Below are 14,956 nucleotides of genomic sequence, written 5' to 3' on the forward strand. Positions count from 1 at the left end.
CTGGAAAACAAACCAACTTTGGGTGTAAATAAGAAATGTGCGTTTTATTGAGGGCTCGGTATCGTATCTTGCCAATGATCAACAGCCAGGCAAAAGGTTGATTAGCCCTGAAAATGGCTGTTTGGTGGTAAGAGATGCATTTGAGTAGATCGGACGGAAGAGTAGTCTTTGTCCAAACGAAGAGGGCATAGCTTGTACACGACGCTTGACACTGCCAAAGGCTGCCATTAGGCCAGTGGCTCTTCAACAGAGACAGAGAGAGAGAAATCACTTTTTTATTCTGCGATAAAAAAGCATCAATGCCCTCAGTCTAGGGCGTCACTTGCGGCGTGCTTCAGCACTAGGCCGATGAAGTCCGCAAGGAATCGTTGGTTGTGAAGGGTGGTTGCGGCGGTCAGTCACTCGGAGGAAGGGGTAGATGGGAGGGATGAATGTTTGGGTAAGGGCGGTAGTTTTGGATGGCATTGCCAAAGGATGTGTGATGTGTTGGGGGGATAGACACCACAGTGGCTACAGCGTGGGAGGTCGGGAATTGTTGTGCACGTTGCAATTCTTGACAACAGCAGCTTCCAGCCATGAGCTGGTTGCGAGTAATCAGCCACTCATGCGAACAGTTCCATTCTTGACAACAGCAACTTCCAGCCATGAGCTGGTTGCGAGTAATCAGCAACTCATGCGAACAGTTCCATTCTTGACAACAGCAACTTCCAGCCATGAGCTGGTTGCGAGTAATCAGCAACTCATGCGAACAGTTCCACCACGGTTATTCATTTCAGGTGCTGCGGAGGACCGAACAATCCACCACCCGCCTCGCTGTCGCGGCAGAGACGACGGCAGCGGCTCAGGTGGGCATCCTGGAGAAGGTGCGCTCCCTGGCACTAGTCATAGCTGTGCACCTGTAACAAGAAAGAAAGAATTAATTGTTTATTTAAAATTTTTCAATTTAATTTTAGTAATTTATTGCGTTTTGTGTTTTATGAGTTCAGTTTATCTTATTTATTTATTGGTCTTTGAGTTTTATAACTTCACTTTTATTTTATGCGCTTATTGTTGCTTCACTTTGAGTTTGAGTGTTTAAGTTTCATTGTTACCTTGTATGAGTAATGCAGGAGGATTTTTTGGACGAAAGGTGTAATGCGTGCACCCATTTTTGTACTGTAGTATTTTCCTCTTTTTATTTATGCTAATTCAGCTGCAACGCCAGCGTCCTTTCTTTTATTTAAAGATTTCGAAGACGCGTAGACATTCACACTGGAATCATTCCAATAGTTGTAGATTTTATTGCGATAGCAATTATATGGACACTCAAAAGCAGATTTCTGCCGTCGGCGTCGCCGTCGTCGTCACCGTGAGGTTCCGTACGACGTCAATGGAGATGAAATCGTCGCCGCGCGCCGAACGCTGTATGTGCGAGTGAAAGGACGCGAGGGGCGCGCGCTTTCACGGGGAGTGAACGCACGGCGGAGAACAAACACGCGTTCTGCGCCGTGCTCGCTTAAGGGCTGCAGAAGTAGGCGTCTCTTTCCTCCTTTGCAATCACCATATATGTAGAGCAAACGCGCCTTCTTCCTGACGCGCGAGAGGCCGTGGCGGAGGGGGGGGGAGGGGGAGGGAAGGGAGGCGACGTTTAGCTGCGGCACCAAGTGCCTATTTATATCAGAGGCTCCGGCAACAGTCACCAACGCCGCACGCATTTTGAGCGAAAGCGGGCAAAACGCCGACGGCGTCGACAACAGTTCTGCGTGTTGCCGGTGCTCCTGCATGTCCAAGTTTATACAGCTGATAAAGCTAATATCATTACTCCGTGTAGCTCTCTACAAATTTGCTATCGCAATTAATGCTTCGCCTTTCAGGTGAAACTGCGACAACTTTTTTAGTATGAGTTTTGTACTGTGATATTTATATTGCTTCACTATGTTTTGTAGCTTACTGCACTCATTATGAAACGTTACCGCATAGTGTTTGCACTGTGATATTTTCATTTCGGCACAGAGAGGCTAAGGTGCAACAACTACAATGTGGTCTTTTTATTGCGATAGCAATTATATGGACACTCCAAAGCAGATTTCTGCCGTCGGCGTCGCCGTCGCCGTGAGGTTCCGTATGACGTCAATGGAGATGAAATCGTCGCCGCGCATGATAAGTGGTTCTTGAGGGAAAGGGAAAGGTTGGCGCTATCTTCTGCAGCCCTTGAGGGAGCACGGCTCAGCGCCAACACCGCCGAACGCTGTTTGTGCGAGTGAAAGGGCGCGAGGGACGCGCGCTTTCACGGGGAGTGAACGCACGGCGGACAACAAACGCGCGTTCTGCCCCGTGCTCCCTTAAGGGCTGCAGGAGTAGGCGTCTCTTTCCTCCTTTACAATCACCATATATGTAGAGCAAACGCGCCTTCTTCCGACGCGCGAGAGGCCGTGGGGGAGGGGGAGGAGAGGGAGGGAAGGGAGGCGACGTTTAGCTGCGGCACCAAGTGCCTATTTATATCAGAGGCTCCGGCAACAGTCACCAACGCCGCACGCATTTTGTGCGAACGCGGGCAAAACGCCGACGGCGTCGACAACAGTTCTGCGTGTTGCCGGTGCTCCTGCATGTCCAAGTTTATACAGCTGATAAAGCTACTATCATTACTCCGTATAGCTCTCTACAAATTTGCTATCGCAATTGATGCTTCGCCTTTCAGGTTAAACTGCGACAACTTTTTTGCAGAGCACCAAACTAGTCACTCTTCAAGTTGCATAGTTTCACAAATGAAAATGGCCATCATCATTGCACCACGCCGGTGATTCGTTTCCTCTAGTTTTCGTTCCAAGTGAGTCATTGCAAGAATAAGTTTCAAGTGTGGCACGTTCTGGGTGCTGTGAGATTGCAGAGCCAATTATTCATGTTGTATGTAATTTGTGTTTCATCACAGCTGGCAAGTGCACTCACCTTTTTACAATTATGATTCACCTGTTTTTTAGCATAGCACTACAATTGCTGTCAAGAAATGAATGCCTCTAGCCAGTAACTCATAACACTGAGAGGGGAATGAACGTACCTGTCAAAGTCCTACTTTCTTGGAAGGTCACTTAAATGTAACAGCTTTATGTACCGTGGTGAAAACGAATTGTGTGATGCTGATGTTGCAATGTTCTCGCATGCTTTGCTACGTGTAGCGTGCTGTATGTACCAGGTTCGTGATGTACTTGTCATCATAGCGTGTGATAAAGTTGACCTTTGTATTTTTTGTGCTTTTACGTTAATTTACGTCTACCGATTTGGACATGATGTAACGAGTGTAATGTCACAACACTCAGCGTTAGATTTTTTTGTGTTTGAATCCGCATTCATTACGCTTTACTTGCTTGCCTCATCTGCGTATTCATGCTTGCACGGAAGTTTTGATACACCTAGCACAAGAGGTGGCTAGAAAGCATACTGCCTCGTTCCTACCAATGTACACCGAGCGCCCGAATGCACAGGACGCGGCGGTTGCGATCATTCTGGTGTGTTTTATTGAAATTATGCAAACCTTTTCCTGATGGTGAGCACAGAGTGCCGATCATATGTGCTGCTTCCATCAAGTCTGTCATATTTATGATGGGTCAAGGAATGTTTCATTTCATATTTCATGTGATATTTAAAGAAAAGGCTGCCCTTTCGCGTTGCTACCATGTTTCATGTTGCACTAGGAAAGAAGTACTTCGTGCCAATTCCTCATTACTGTAACCACAAACTATGGCAAAAGAAACAGATGTTCGGTGTACTGACCTGAGTAGAAAGTAACAACTGTTACATCTACATGCACAGCAAGTGGCATATCATAGGATCCACAGAACACATACAAGCTGTTGTAGCATCGTATTTCTAATGTTTCATGAGGAAAGAGGCATTTTGTGATGTGCATATTGCAGATAACAATGCTAGCTTGGGCGCAGCAGCAAATACAGTTCTTCACAGATAAAGGGGCAAGACGCATTGCCTTAAGACTGCTTCACGAGTACTACTATAAATAAATGGCAGCCTTGGAGACTCTTGCAAAGTGAAGAGGGTACAATTGTTTCTGAGTCCGCGGCTGTGGCATTCTTTTTAAAGGATTCTTTGTATAACTTTACTTCGTTTGTGTTTAAATTATCACAATCTGTCAGATGTTTTGATTTGGAAACATTGACCATCCGTATGGAGGGGTACTTGATGTGTATACAAATTCTTTGATGTATTTCCACTGCACAAACGCAGTCCTGTGATAGCATAGGGGCACTGCAATTTGTATAAATAAATTATGTATGTGTTATAAAAACTCGCCGTTCCTGTGACTATCAGTAAAGTTGTTACCAACAAAAGTGCTCTGCCCTAAGAGTAGGGGTACACGTTACGAATACTTACATAGCAGATACTCACCAGGCTGCAGTTGTGCGGCTAGGCGCGCTTGCTATGGATTATGCTGCCACACCCACGAGTCGTGGCACGAATCAGGGAGCTGGGGGTCCACAACAAGGATGCGAAGTTCCGCGTTGCATACCTGCAATGAGGAGCAATACATAGTAGCGCTGCAGATATGCTCAAAATCCCTTTTTTGCCATCCATATGCAGAAAACAATACATGCATGTACGCTGGTACAAGCAGCTACACTGTTTCAGTCATTGGCGTGCAGTGGCGTAGCCAAGGGGGGGGTTGGGGGGGTTCAAACCCCCCCCGAAATTTTTTCCGCAACCCCCCCCCCCCTCTTACTTACCCACCCTTTGTTTTCGTCGCTTCGCGCTGACATAATTCATGAAACCGGTGCTACTATCACAATTTAATTCCTGGGCGTTTCCGTTTGGGTTGGTAATTTACAGCGAATCATGTCTGCATATGGAAAAAACTGTCACGGTGTTTGTCAAGGCTTTCACACTCTGTGAAGTTTTGGGCGAGAATGTGGCGGCCGCATTCTGAAGCAACAATGCGCAACAAATGAAGCAACAAATGCGGCAGCCGCATTTTAGATGATGGCGAAAACGCTCGAGGCCCGTTTACTTAGATTTAGGTTGCACGTTAAAGACCCCAGGTGGTCGAAATCTCCGGTATACATTTCCGCCGCTTCCCTTCAGGTGCCGGTTAGGCCGCGCTCGCGCAGGATTTTAGGCTACGTTCACACTTGGTCTCAAAGCTGTAGGAAGCGGCAAAATCTTGCAAAAATCCGCCCGCCTAGGCGGCAAAACAGGCAGAAAAACAGGCTGCGAGCCAAATCGGTCTCGGGCCGATTTTTTTGCCATGGCGAAGCGGAAACGCGGCGGAAAGTCGTTCTGCTTCACTGGAAGCTACACTAGCATGTAAACAACCGGTCGTAAAATGGCACCGGGCACCAAAACCATGGCACCAAAAGTGTAGGCTGTAATGCTGATCGACGCGATCAAGAACCAGCTCTTGCTCTACGACAAGAGTGGCACTAAAACGTACTGTCAGCAATACTCGCGATAGTATTCAACGTCGCGCGACCGGAGGTGCGGCAACGAAGCCTTGGCGTGACCCAACTTCTCGCGCTTTTGCAAGGCCAGGCGGACCCACCACCGCCGTTTCCGAGGTGTCCGCGTCTTCCGTTTATTTATTGTCCATTTCTAGAAAACAAGTAGGTAGAAGTATGAAAGCCATTTCTTCTTCCACTTCTATGGCAAACAATAGTTAGACAGATTCCTCGTTGGCGCTCCAAAATTCTCCTCGCACGTGTACGGTATGTTGCAGAAGTCGCGGGGTGCTTTTCTCGTCGCGACGATAGATTGGGAGCGTAGGTCTCACGTAGGACGCGCAGGCTTTGGCGAGCCCCAACACTAGGGCCAGCCCGGGTTTTAGCTGTGGTGTTCCCGTTGCCCCTTTGGTGTCCTGGAGGCGCCGACAATACGAAATGATGAAATGTTATTACAACTTGTGAATACAAGCTATTAAAGAAATATTATCACGACTAGGCAGCAACCTGTGACTCAGCGCTACCGCGCCCGTGTGCGGAGAATTACGGAATGCCAACGAGGAATTTACAGAAGGTCACAGATGACACGCAAAGTTGCGTAAAATGATCACTTTTGATGACGGCACAAGGGTCAAAGAATGAACATACCGCTCGAAATAATGCGATAATGAGCGCCACCACGCCGACAAACGTACGCAGGCTAGATGGATCTGGACGAAAACGGCAGCGGCGGCCGCGGCGGTAGCAAAACAAATGTGAACAACTTGGACAGGCGCGGAAAAAATTTTCCGGCCGCTTTGGCCTTTCCGTCCGCTTGCCAAGTGTGAACGTAGGCTTAGTCTGCGCGAGAAACGTCTCTTGTTTGCGATTGCGCCCCTACGGAAGGCTGGCAATTACTGTTGTGTTGTTGAATTCCAAACCAGCAATTACGGAAGGCTGGTAGTTGCTGTTTTGTTGTGGAATCCCAAACCAGCAATGTACACACGAAGGGGTTCTGAATCTGTTGACGTAAAGGCAAATGATGGCTACACGCTCGCACACAGCGGAAGACACGTACAGCGGCCCATGCACTTGCTGCACGAAATGCAACCCTCTCGTATGAGGGAGCAGGGCGACGAAAGCTTCGAGAAAAAAAAAACGCCTTACGCGTTTTTGCGCGTATTTAAGTTTTCTAGCGCAAAGACGCAGCGAACAAGCTATTGCTATGGGAGCAGGTATAGCCTGGTCACACGTGCATTTTCACGCGCATAGCCGTCCTTGACTTGTGAAACGCACTTCGCCCCGACGAGGACGACGCCATTTACGCTTAACGGAAATTAACAATTAATGATGTCTTCTTCGATCGCACGGGTCGTCTCAATGATGCGTTTTTGAAGACTGGTCCATTCAGTGGCGCGATGAGAGACCGTTGCTCCAAACGCCCACTGTACCTGTCGTACTTACTGTATTTACTGAGCTTACTTTACTTTTTACTTAATTTCTTCACAAGCACACGCACACGCGAGGGGGGGGGGGGGGGGTCCATGTCTTTGATATACATGTATAGAGTCTGCTTACACTAACGCTATTTATTATCGATCACGTGACCTAGAGGAAAGCAGAAGCTTGCCCCCCCCCCCGGTTGGACCGGTGAACCCCCCCCGAAAAAAATTTCTGGCTACGCCCCTGTTGGCGTGCACAGAGTATTGCATTTGGGGGGAGGGGGGAGGGGGGGCAAAGTGCCCCCCGTGGTTTGCACTAGTGATCGCTAAATGAAAACTTGGGGTACGATATTGCGCAAGAACACCCATACACGCCAAATCCAGCCCATGCAATGGTTGTAAGTACTTTCCTGTTCAAAATGCTTCCATCGTATCTTCCGTTTAGTGTATCGATTTCTGCTACGACTGCTGCCCACGTTCCTCAATACCTCCAAATTGCACAACTGCATTGTGTATGCACGCCAGAACGAAAACACAATTTTGGAATGGCAAACGGCTCATGCACAGAAACACATGGCACTCATCATTACCGCTGACATATCAGACTTCAACGAGCTCGTACACAGTTCCCGGCATGTCCTCTTTTAATCGTTACATGACTAGTCATGCCAGCTTGGGCATTAAACTGAATGAACAATTGCTACTATATGGGCGAGTAAAAATGGCAACTACAGTTTGAAGTGAAACATTCCAACGATACTTACGACCATGACGTTTAGGGCGTAATAACCCTTTCTCGACATGAAGCTCGCTGTGTCGGCAGGGCTGACCGGCTGAGTCCCTCTGGCTTTAACATGGTAATCAATGTGCCGTCGACGCACGCTAGAACGTCTGGAATGGCGCCGCGTCGCGTAAAAGCCGCCTTTGACTCATCCTTGGCCGCCGATGTCAAGGAAAAGGCCACCAACTTTCTCCGGGCAGATACGGAAATGATGGCCTCCGTCACCTCGTGAATAGTGTTGCTCACGGCCGACTGCTGCGCCATGCCTATGTACTCCTCGCGACCAACGCTCCTCTGGAATCTTCCAGTGCCGAAGAATCGCAGCGCGCACAACACCTTCCTTTCTGTGGAAAGGCAACTGGCGCGCTGGCATCCAATGATAGGGTCAAGCTCGTCGCACAAGCTACGCACTGTTCGTTTGGACAGACGGAAATGCTGCCGGAACTCTTCTTCCGTCAACTCTTCAAATGCATCATCTACTTCGGGTCGTCGTCTCTGCGCGACGGCAGCAGCCGCACAGGCGGCACGAAAAGGCTCGGCAGGGAAAGCAAACGCCATTTTCTTCAACTGTTGGCAATGCCGAATTGGATTGAACTGGACACGAAAGTGGCTAACTGTCCCAAGCGCTTACGTTTTAATCCAATCCAAGCCGTCTGGTAGCCGTTCTAATCCGTTCTATCGAATGGGACGGACTCGGCATCCGTTCCGTTGCGTTCGTCCGATAGCAGACGACACGGAATGATTGACAGCAGCAAGACGTCACGGCTCACGTCACAATTAACGTCATGGCGTTCGTCACGGTTCAAATTGACCAATCGTGTGCGGCTCGATGGAACGGACTGCCTCCGTTCTATTTTGAAACGCGTTCAAGATCGCACCCTCGCTTTTTGCTAATTTACTATCGCAATCGATGCTTCGCCTTTCGGGCGAAACTGCGATTTTTTAAAATCAAATTAAGAATTGAAAGATTATAAATACAGTTTAAAAGTGTCATATTATATGCGCCCATGTATTGAAAGCGGCAGCCATAGTAAATGTAATGCAAGCCCGCTGTAGAGGGCATAGAAGTACACATATGCGAAGCCCGACGCTCCGCTGTTTGCCGCGTACGAGGCAGCCTCGCGGGCCGAAAATGTTGCACTTAAACACATTATGCTAAAAGATAGTCGCATTGAAGCTTAAGAAAGAGAAACGCTTTGTCGATTAATGTGTGTAAATAAAAACATTTGAAGAACTGAACAAGTAGCTCGATAATAAACCAGTGTCTGTACGAAGGTCGTACAGTATAGAACGTGCTCAAAGCGGCAGCTCTGATGGGTTGTGATACCGGTATGAATCCGAAGTGCTTTAGATCGAATTACTGTTACAAAATGTTGAAGTAGACGTGATAATTCTAAAGATTATTTTTCTTGAACGCGCGCCGATATCCACAGTATCCAGAATATACAAAGTGTAGCTTGAAACACAACAAAATGCAATCTTCAACTACATTTTTACAGCACCTCGCGACTTCAACATCAAATGTTGCGGCTTGTAAACTTTTAAGAGCAAAACAACAATGTTACGTCCCGAGATTTAGTTGGAATTCTGTCCACTGTGCATGGCACGCTGTTTGCGCACTTGCTCGTCCCTGGACCAGGACTGCGGTGCTGCGCTGCCTGCCCGCCAGTGCTCCTAAGCTGTCACTCAGGTTGGGGTGCTGTGCGTGTCATGATCATGCTCTATGTTTATTGCGGCAGTTTCCGTGTGGTCATTGTCAGATATCTCCACACTATATGTGCTGTCTGTGCAGCACTAGCCGCGTAGACATGCGCAGCCTAGAATCGTAGGTTTGCGAGTATACTGCAATGTCGGCTAACACGTAGTCGGCATCTGCCGAATGCAGGCAGGGTTCGATGTACTAAACTATAGTACTAATGTATATGTTCCTCGCGATGTCACTCAACGGTAGAAGTGGATTGAGTTGGGGCACATCGCAGGACGCAATCAATGGACTCCACTGAACAGCAGTCGCGATTACCTGCTGAGCTTAGCGCAAGCAGCTTGATATTTCTAAAGACTGCATTCCCTCGAGCATGGTGCTTTGCTTACCATTTATCGCGCCGTGTTCCCCGCTGTGGCACAATACTATTCTTCACTTCCCAAGCGACTTCAATCATAGATTCATTTTGTCTGCCAAGATGTGTAGGCATATTGATAGCGTCACGCATGTGATGCCTGCCATCACGCAGTCGTGTACTCTGATAGCGAACGCAAGCCAGGTGATGGGTGAAGCACGGTGTTCAATAGGAAAGCATCTAGGCTTTCTGTGCACGTTATCCGGTAGACGTCTCTTTCTTGCTCGTAATCGACTTGTTCCCATCGACAGACAGGCGTGACCGGAAGAGACTCACGCCAGATGACGTGTGTCATCTTACTCTCCATAATCCCGGCTTGGCGTATTCATTGTACACGTGTATTGTTGTTGAATTGTGTTTTGGTCTGCTGAACCAGTAAGTGATGCTGGTCTGATCGATATTCTACTAAGTGATGTATGGCGATTTAGTGAGTCGGCCTCTGCACACCGCCTGGCTATTTGATATGAGTACCTACCTACCATGTGTACAAGGTGCGGTGACGAGTTACAATATGACCAAGAGCTCTATGTGAACCTGTGTTTTAACATTCCCTGAGGGAACCTAAATCTTTACCATTGCTATCCCATAAGCATATATACCCTCCTCCTACCCACCGCGGTAGCTTAGGTTATATCTGCCGTTGTGCTGCTGAGGAAGCAATGGCAGGTTTGTTAGCGGGCGCATTACGATGAATGCAGAAGGCAAAGACGCTCGTGAACCGCGCAATGGGTGCACATCAAAGAATCAAAGATTTCAAAAAAATGAATCCTTACTTCTTAGTCTCCCACTACGGCGTGACTCTAGATCGGATTGTTGCTTTGGCACGTAAAGCCCCAGAATTTGTACTTTCCCTTCCTAAGGGTGCCTTGATGGAGACAGGGCTACTTATTTCAAGGCTCCGTCCACTTTTCACCCATTTTACGTCTCCAAACTTGTACCTCATTGAATAGTTAAAGAAAGCCACGGAAGCCCTACTGCAAGTCTGAGAACTATTTACATATATACTTTTATAGTCCATCAGATATGATGTATACTGAAAGTGAGTCATCTGAGTAAACTTCAGTTTTATCATTATAATACATTAAGGTCTCTGAGAAATGAATTTCACACGGTAAGTTGCTACCTAATTGATTGCTAGCCTTCATCATCAAAAGGTCAGAAGCACAACGCCTCTCAGGGGAAGGGGGGGGGGCGCTGTCAGACGGCACTTATTTTACTCGATCCCAGGATGGCGTCTTGCGCATAGTATGAGTCGCTGTATGAGTGGTATATATGCTGTGTTGAGGCAAAAACTTTTGGCAAATACCATATTGTACCTGGAACTGAGAATTCCGCCCATTTGTACAGGTTTCGACTTACAACCTTACAATGCTTTTTTAAGACTTCGGGGTTTAGCTTTCAGTCGCTCTCAAAATTTTGTCACCTGGCAGCATGGTTTATTTTTTCCTGTTCGAATGAACTTGATTTCAGGTGATCCAAGTTATTTTTGCACAAATTTCAGTAGATTCACTGAACGTGAAAGTTCAACATATACTTCCAACGACTGATTATTCTTTGCATACATTTTCATACCTTCATTTCTCTATTCATACTGATCTTCTAGCTCTTCACAATATTTTCCCAAATATTGCGAAACTACTATACCTTACCACATTCAAAATTGGCTACTTCAACAAGATTTAATGACAATCTCAACAGACGCTGTCACTGCAGCTGCCACATCACAGTGTGAAGAAAAAAAACAGGTGTCATAACTTTTTCTCCTGAACTTGTGGGTCTTTTTTCCGACTGTGAAATTTTACAGCCAGCAATAGAACTCGCTTTGCAGTCCTTCAAATACGGCATCTACTTAGTGTCATATTTTTGTATTGTGCGTTCGTCACTTTCTCCGGCGAATAACTCTCCTGCATTACGGTTACTACATTCTCTAGCTCCTGCTCGTTTGCAATATATTCAAATAATTTACGTTCCTGCTCACAAGGGTTTGTTTTCGAATGAGGCGTCGGATGTCACTTGGTAAGGCGTCTCTTGAAGGCCCTGGCATTCAAGTGGCACCATTATTTACCTACTTTTGAGTGGTTAGATTCCGAAAGCGTACAAATAAGTAAAAATTAAGCAGGATATGTCGAACACTATATTACTGTTGCTGTGGAATGTAGGCCCCTCTTATATCCCGGGAGTCCTGAATTTTTTAACACTTGAGGTAGCGGGTACGATTCTGGCCGCGGCACCCGCATTCCGATAGGGGTGGAATGCAAAAACGTTCGTGGACCGTGCGTGCATTGGGTGCACGGTGGATAACGCCGGAGCTGCACACTTCGGCATTTCTCAAATTCAGGTTGGGGTTTGGCACATAAAACCAGAGAATCTATTTTAAAGCGAAGCTTTATATGTCTAGGCGAAATCGTATATGGCTAGGCGAAATCACCTGTGTACAGAAAGATATCATCATCAGCAATGGCTCGAGCGTCGTTGTCCTCTTCCGCAGCTGGCTCATTGGCGCCTCTCGGGTTGCGCTCGTGCTCGTGCTGGGCACACGTTCATGCTTGCTTGCTTGCTTGATCCTCATTTGTGGCGCTTACCCACTACGGGGGTTTGGCCAAGAAGCCGGCGGGTAAAGGCTAAACGGAATGGGGAGACGGAAAAAACGGCATAATGAACCCTCGGAATTAACCCAGTGATAAACACCGGGGCCGCACGTTCATGCCACTGCTCCCGCGTTCGTCGTCGTCGTCTTCTTCCACGGCTGGCTGCATTGCCGCTCATCATTCCAGCGTAGAATTTCACTTTTCGTGTGTAGTTGTAATGGGGAGGCCGCGTTTACGGGGGTATGAGCCATTCATTGTCTAACGTAACGGACAGATTTAATTTTGAAGCAATTTAATTTCGAAGAATCCCAAGTGGCAATGGCGGGCGAATGCTGCTAACCACGCCGCCTAGCAAACTCGAGACATTGAACGCAAGCGACAACGGCGGACTGCGAGCATACCGTCAGTGACGTCGTTCTCTCCGTCACAGCCGAACGTGTGTATCATAATTGAGAAATACTTTAATGAACCCTCGGGATTAACCCAGGGATAAACACCGGGGCCGCACGTTTCAACTTCACTGGTTAACCATCTTCACGGAGTGGAAGGGCCAACGAATTGTTTAATGTTTAATTTCTGAAAGAACAGGGACCTGAAGTACGCCTCACCACATTACTCTGTCGTCTTCCTTCAAGTTTGTCTATACATGTCGGCTCTTGTGCATTTCTCGCTATGGAATTTCCGTAATTTGGAAGAAACAGATCAATTCTTTTTGCCATGACGGCCACTTCACAATATTGAGAAAAAGAATCTGCAGTTGGGGACTGTGAAGTGGGTAGCGCTGGCGTTTACGCGCACAAAGATGCAACGATATCAGATTACAATTGACGGCATAGTCGACTTTCTTGAGCAAAATAACTTTCTAACCAATGCACAGCATGGTTTTAGATGAGGATATTCTACTAATACTCAATTAGTCCAAACCATAGATGATTTTGCAGCGGAAATAAACGAAGGAAAACAGACTGACGCTATATTTATGGATTTAAAAACAAGCATTCGACAAAGTTTCGCATAATAAACTTCTTCATAAACTAGGTAATGTAATAAAAAACGACAAGCTATACTCAAATAGATTTCAGCTTACCTCAAGAACCGTCGCCAGTTTGTGGTATTAAATAATTCGTCTTCCCCTACAGTTTCTGTTGATTCCGGCGTTCTCCAGGGATCCGTTCTTGGGCCGCTTCTTTTCTTGATTTTTATCAATGACATTGTCTGCGATATCTCGGTTTCTATCAGATTGTACGCAGACGATTGTGTGCTGTATGAAAAGATTAATACTTCTGAGGATCAAGCCAGGTTAAACAGTGATTTTGCAAAAGTATTATCTTGGTGTGACAAATGGCAAATCTGTGTTAATTATGATAAAACAGTGTTCATGCACATAACACAGAAACGGAAGCCTCTCCTATTTAACTTTACTGCTAATAATAATGATCTTTCTGAAGTGAACAGCTACAAGTACCTAGGGCTTCGGATCTGTAAAAACCTCTCCCGGACCGAACATGTGGACAACGTCACCGCTAACGACCTCCGCAAACTCTTTTTCCTTCGACGTGCTTTGAAGCTCACGCCCCCCAGTGTACGTTTTCTCGCATATAATACCATTATTCGTCCCATGTTAGAATATGCCATCATAATCTGGGATACCTTCACTAAAACTAACACTGCTAAATTGGAGAGAGTTCAAAAGAAAGCAGTATGGTTTATTTATAATTCACATACCCGTTCATCTATCACTCATCTAGTTATCAAAGTTGCTAGCTTCCAGTCTCTCATAGAAACCGTATCGGCCGTTTAAAATTCTTTTTTCAATAACTCCAAGGTAAATACAATCTTAACACATCCAACATTATATCGTACTCCTCTGGACATAACACTAGACAACGGCACGATTTTGCAGTGACACCATTAAACGCTATAATTAACTCCTATAAGTATTCTTATTTCCCCAGAACGATTACAGATTGGAATAATCTGACTAATGATGCAGTATCACAAACGTCACTGCAAATGTTTGAAAGCTATCTGTAATTTCTTAACATCGTTTATACTACCGTATATCATTGTGTTGCAATTGTGTCTTATGTTTTTGCATTACTTTTCCTGGATCTTGACTTATGATTTATTTGTGAATGGATTTATGATTACTTTTGGAATTACGTTGGCTGTTTGCAACGGACCTTGTATATTGTATGCCCACCCTGCTAAGTTCTTGTATAAGATCGCAGTATCAATAAATAAAAAAATAAAATGATATCATACGTAATGCATCACAGATTCTTAAAAGTAATCATTGACCTTCATTTGGTCTGGCCTAAGTACGTGCCAATTCCTAAGTTCAAACTAGGAAAATTCATACATATGCTTATATCTGATGCAAAATTGAAGTGCGACTCATCAGAGCGATCATTGCTCCCGTTATTTGAGTTACACTTTCTAGACTACGTACGTGATTCAACGAACTCTTAAACAAAGACCTTACTGTCTCCTTGCTAAAGATGTGATAAAATTGCACGATTTTGCCCCCAGAACTGACCATCGTATACCGTTTCAATGAATTCAACGGCACTGTGGCTTATAAAAAATGCTGTCGCCGACAAGTAGGCTAAGATGACCAAAAATTATG

The sequence above is a fragment of the Dermacentor silvarum genome, chromosome 1 (assembly GCF_013339745.2).
Source record: "Dermacentor silvarum isolate Dsil-2018 chromosome 1, BIME_Dsil_1.4, whole genome shotgun sequence".
Lineage (NCBI taxonomy): Eukaryota > Metazoa > Arthropoda > Arachnida > Ixodida > Ixodidae > Dermacentor > Dermacentor silvarum.